The sequence below is a fragment of the Diospyros lotus genome, chromosome 13 (genome assembly GCF_014633365.1).
Source record: "Diospyros lotus cultivar Yz01 chromosome 13, ASM1463336v1, whole genome shotgun sequence".
In the NCBI taxonomy this organism is placed as follows: domain Eukaryota; kingdom Viridiplantae; phylum Streptophyta; class Magnoliopsida; order Ericales; family Ebenaceae; genus Diospyros; species Diospyros lotus.
Window position 1 is genome coordinate 17,384,694 of NC_068350.1, and position 6,000 is coordinate 17,390,693.

Consider the following 6,000-nt stretch of genomic DNA (forward strand, 5'->3'; position numbering starts at 1 on the left):
TGTCCAAGGACCACCTTTGTCCTCATAGAATTGTCAATTTGGCTAAAAAGATTGATATTTTTAGCCATGTGGGTTGTGCAGTCGCTATCAATAAGCCATGAGTTTATATCTATTTCAACAACATGAGAAGCCATAAACAAGAAAGTTGTTTCTTGCTTTTGATCATTTGCATGATTAGCTTGCTGTGGGGGCTGTTGGGATGATTGGTTTTGCTTGGCACGACAAAACTTTTCAATATGACCATTCTTATCACAATAATCACAATGGTAGACTTGCTTATTTTTGTACCAGCAATTGTCCTCAGCATGATTGGTCTTTTTGCATAAACGGCAAGGAGGAAATTTTCCCCTCCTTGATACTCCTTCTTTTCCCTTGCTCCCCTGATCTTCGGTTGCCTTACTATCATCTCTTGTAGCAGGTTTCTTGCCTTTGAATTTGGCATTAAAGGCATCTTCAACAGGCTCCTCATTACGGATTGCATCCCTTTGCTCTTGGGCTTGTAATTTGCTGATTAACTCAGCTATAGAGAGAGTAGTCAAGTCACAAGACTCCTCTGTGGCTGAGATTTTCGACTCAAATCTGTCAGGGACACTTACCATTATTTTTTCCACAACCCTTTGATCTGGAAAATATTCACCAGCTAATCTGATTTGGTTCACAATAGTCATCACTTTGGTAGTGTACTCCTTCACAGTGTCTGAATCCTTCATCTTCAACATCTCAAACTCTCTTTTGAGAGTTATTAATTTAACAGCCTTCACCCTTGTGCTTCCTTCAAACTCCTCTTTCAACTTATCCCAAGCTTTCTTGGCTGTGTCACAATCAATAATCCTCTGATAAAGCAGCATGTATACAAGATAAAGCCTTAGGCTTCTTTGACTTCTCCTCCTCATGTTGTCGTATTTGATTCAAGGTTGGATTTACTCCCAATGGTGGAGGATCAGCATCATTCAAAACAGATTCCCAAAGACCAAGTGCTTTGAGATAGGATTGCATTTTAACAACCCAAAATTGGTAGTTGTCACCATTAAATTGTGGAGGGGTGGAAACACCAAAAATAGAAGACATGCTATAAAATATAAAACTGGAATTCTCTTCTCTCAAACAAAATCACAACTCTTTAGGCTTTGATACCACTGTTGAAATATAAAAAATAGAAGAAGGTATTGCGGAAGCAATGGTAAAATCTCAATGTTATGTTAGACAAAGAGATAGAAAAAAGAAAAATGTGAGAAGAAGAAAACCAGAATTTGGAGAAAAAATAACTTCTTCTTAATGAAATGAAAGCTTACATTAAAACTCACACCCCTACAAAGGATAGAAATGAAGTCCTATTTATATAGGACTTGAATACATAGCATTAACCAAAATAAAACTGAAAAGCTATAAATAAAACTTTAAATGCAGGATATTTTGCATTCCAAAAATGAATGCCAAACTTCAGTTTGCATTCCAAAAATAAATGTCAAACTTCAGTTACAAATGGAAAATATAATAATGGAGACATAAATGAAAAAATAGAAAATTAAACCAACTTTAATTAAAGAAAAATATCACAAATCTCAACAAATTCAAACTTGACAACTGTTCTGTGAATGCAATTTGCAAAAACAGCCCTGGAAGCTACAACTGTTCCTGTGCTGAGGGTTACTATGGCGATGGCAGAAAACATCAGCGCGGCTGCATAGCAGAAGCCTCACAGTTTCCAGTCATCAAGTTCTTTCTAGGCATTATCTTTTACTTAGCAAAATATATAATAAGAACAACTTATACTTAATTACATGTATACAAAAGCATTTTCGTATGTGCACGGAACATTTGCCTTGAAACACTTGCCTTACATCTTAACAGGTACAGGTTACTTGTGTTAAAGGAATAAAGCACAACTGTACATAGTCCCACAAAAAATGTTCTCTTTTCCGTGTACCTATGGAAGTATTTGGTTTGAGTTGTAGTTCAAATTTGATGCAGGATTGAGCTTTGGCTTCCTGGGACTACTCATTTGTGCAACTTGGTTTCACTTTGGCTTCAAGAGAAGGAAGCTCATCAAGCTTAGAGAAAAGTTCTTCCAGCAAAATGGAGGCCATCTCATAAGTGTGGCAAATGTAGATCCTTCCAAGATCTTCACAGCAGAAGAGCTTGAGAAAGCCACCAGCAACTTCTCTGAGGATCGCATACTTGGCCGAGGTGGATATGGAGTAGTGTACAGAGGAATTCTTCCTGGAAATCATCTGGTTGCCATAAAAAAGTCTCGGATAATGGATGAAGGACAAATAGAGCAATTCATCAATGAGGTGGTAATTCGCACACAAATAAATCATAGAAATGTGGTTAAGCTCTTAGGTTGTTGCTTGGAAACCGAAGTTCCTTTGCTCGTTTATGAATACGTGTCTAATGGAACGTTACTTCACCATATCCATAAAAGTGGAATCTCTTGGTTATCATGGGAGAATCGTCTTAGGATAGCCTCTGAAGTTGCAGGTGCACTTGCTTATCTTCACTCTACAGCTTCCATGCCAATAATTCACAGAGATATCAAGTCTGCCAACATACTTCTAGACGATACTTACATCACAAAGGTATCGGATTTTGGAGCTTCAAGATTGGTGTCATTAGATCAACCTCAAGTGAGTACGCTTGTTCAAGGGTCGACATTAGGGTGTTTAGATCCCGAGTATTTTCGCACTAGCCATTTAACCGAGAAGAGTGATGTTTACAGTTTTGGCATTGTTTTAATCGAGCTCTTGACTGGGAAAAGGCCCATTTGCTCTGAGAGGCCTCAAGAAGAAAGGAATTTAGCCACATACTTCATTATGTCGATGAAGGAGAATCGTTTGTTTCAAATTCTAGAGCCTCGTGTGGTTCGAGAAGGCAGTTTGGAGCAACTCCAAACATTTGCAGAGCTTGTGAGGAGATGCTTAAGAATGAAAGGTGAAGAACGGCCCACAATGAAGGAGGTGGCAATGGAGCTAGAAGGTTTAAGGAAGTTTACTAAGCATCCTTGGGCAAATCATCATCAACAATATCATCAAGAGACTATGAGTTTGATGAGTGAATCCTCAGATCTTTATGCTGTGCCATTGAGTCCTTACAATGCTAGCACTGCTGAAATTTCTGGTCCATATAGTTTGGGTAGCAACACAATATTCCCAACTAATGGTCCTCGCTAAGGGAGATAAGAAGTATCTTACGTGACCAAAGCATATCTTTACTGTATTTTTGAGAGAGAGAGAGAGAGAGTATATCTCACTATATGTATATTTTTCATTCCTTTAGGAAATATTGCTCCTTTAATGTAAGAAAATAATTTTTTTTTTAAATGTGGAGTTGGATACCATCTGCCTATTGTGTGTCTTGCATTATTCTATTTAGAGGTGTGTAAATTTCAATCCGAATTGGAGAAACAGACCAAACAGACGAACCATCTTGGCTTGGAAGATGGGCAATTCTAGTTTTGAATTTGGTCTTGGACCAAAAATTAAAATTTTAATATAATAGAATTACCCGCCACCCCAGCTACCTATGCACACAACCAACAAGCCCTAAAATTAATAATCCCTTTCTTGGTTCTTCAATCTTCTTCTCTTTTTCTATCTCCTCCTCAAATTACTATATGTAAAAAATGATAGACGTCCAAGAGGGGAAGAGAAGAGTGAATTGGATTTTCAAAAACTTTTCTTAATTTTAATGAGACTTTAAATGAAACAATTTAGTCTTTTTCCAAACTATGAATACTAATTATTTAAATAGATCCTTGTCAAAAAAAATGTGAAATAAATGTAAGATAAAGTCAATATAAGAAAACTTACCCTTTTTAATTTTTAAAAAAACATTTGTTAAAGTATGAAAACTGATCTCAAATTTTGTTGAAAAAATATTAGCAGTGCTAAAATAAAAGAAAGTAAAAAATGTAGCACATATGAAATTTTATAGTGGTTCAGCTAATAAGCCTAATCCACTCATTTAGTTCTTCACTAAGGGTTTTAACAATCCACTATAACTTTTGCAGACTCCCAATCTCACATCAAGCTAACCAAGCATCCAAAGGCTCTCAAGCTTCATTGCTCACTCACTCAAGAGCCACAAGGCAAAGAGAAGAGAATCACTTCAAGTTTTATCCGAATTTCTCCATCTTGAGGTTATTGTATCATTTCATTTATTGCCTTGTATAAGTGTATTTATTGCTTAAATCATTTGAGTCCAAGTGTGGACAAAGTATTGTACTTATTTCAACATTGTTGTGGATTGCTTAGATTACCTAGAACTATTTGTAATCAAGGGTTGTATTAGTTTCCAAGGTGATCTAAGGAAAAACCTTGGTGTTGATTTTAGTGGAATCCTAAGGGTGGTTAGACCTTAGGAGAGTGGACTAGGTGTGTGGAATAAACCGAATCACTAATTAAAAATTATCTTGTGCCATATATTATGTTTCATTGATATATCTTGTGGCATGAAATTCATCTCTTCAAACGTTCATATATATTTACATACATCTAGTTTGGATAAATTTGTAATATCAAGATTTTTATTTAAAAAATTAGTAAAAGTTCACTTAATTCACCCCACTCTTGAGTGGCCATACCCCAAAAGACCAACAATTGGTATCAGAGCCGGCTTCTAAAATAGTTGAATCTTTAATCCATAATTTCAACCTAGAAGAGATCCATAATAACCCTTATTCTCTAATCAGGCCATAGCTGAATGACCATCACTCTTTAGGCCACCATTTTTTAATGGCACAAACTTTAACTATTGGAAAAAGAGGATGAAATCTTTTTTGTTTTCTATAGATTATCAATTATGGAAGATAGTTAGGGATGGTTTTACCACAACTTCAACCAAAGAAGAAGAATGGACTCAAGATGATATAAAACAACATCAAATGGATCATAACAAAATACATAATCTTTTGTTCAATCCTACCTAGTGAATATGAAAAATTATCTTCTTGTTCTACATCACATGAAATTTGGAGAAAATTAGAAATAGTATACAAAGGTACCACTAAAAAAAAAAAGGTTATTAACGACCAAAAATTAGTGACGGGATTAATTTTGGTGGTTAATATAGTATTATTGACGACTAAATATAAATCCCGCCATTATAAGATAAATTTTAACAACGGACTAAATAAGTCGTCGTTAATAAACCATTTTTCCATCATTATTGACTTCAATTTTTAATTCTAACCATGAAATAATAAAAAATATTATTAAAATTTAAGTACTACTTTATATAATTAAGTAATTCCAATATAATTATATTTTTCTGTAAATGTACAAATATAATTATTAAACTATTATAATTGGGCATTACTTATTTATTGATAATAAATTTTATTTAAAAATTATGAACATATTAAAAATAATGCAATATATCAAACTAATTAATTTTTTTCATAAATTATTTTTTTATAAATAGTATTTTTTTATAAATTATTTTATTTATTGATAATACAATATATTGAAAAATTATGAACATATTAAAAATAATATAATATATCAAACTAATTAATTTTTTTCATAATTTATTTTATTTTTATTAATTAAATAATTAATAATATTATTTACATAAATTATTTTATTTTTATTTAACAAATAAATATTTAAAAAAACTGAAAACTGGGCGGGAACTACTCACACCGTCTCTCTCTCTCTCCCCCCTCCTTTTTCCCCAAATCAGCAAATCGATACCCAAATCTAACCCTAACTCACTTTCCCTCTCTCTCTCCCTCTCTTTTCTTTCTGTGTGTAAACTACTCTCGAGCGTTGACCATCTGCCGTTGTCTCCGCCTCCTGTCATCGCTGTTGCCTCCGTCTCCGCGTCTATTACTGCTAGATCCGTCTCCGCCTCTGCCGCCTCAAAGGTATATGTATATATATATATATATTCTGTATGTATATATGTATGTTGTGTGTATATATGTAACCTATGTATATATGTATTCTGTGTGTGTATATATATATATATTGTGTGTGTATATGTATTGTAGAGTTACAT

The 6,000-nt window shown here is 34.0% G+C and overlaps 1 pseudogene; it reads left to right on the top strand.

The window, feature by feature from the left end:
* LOC127788084 (putative wall-associated receptor kinase-like 16) overlaps window positions 1-3,223 on the top strand; it is a 63,930-nt pseudogene extending 60,707 nt beyond the window's left edge.
* The last annotated feature ends 2,777 nt before the right edge of the window (window positions 3,224-6,000 follow it).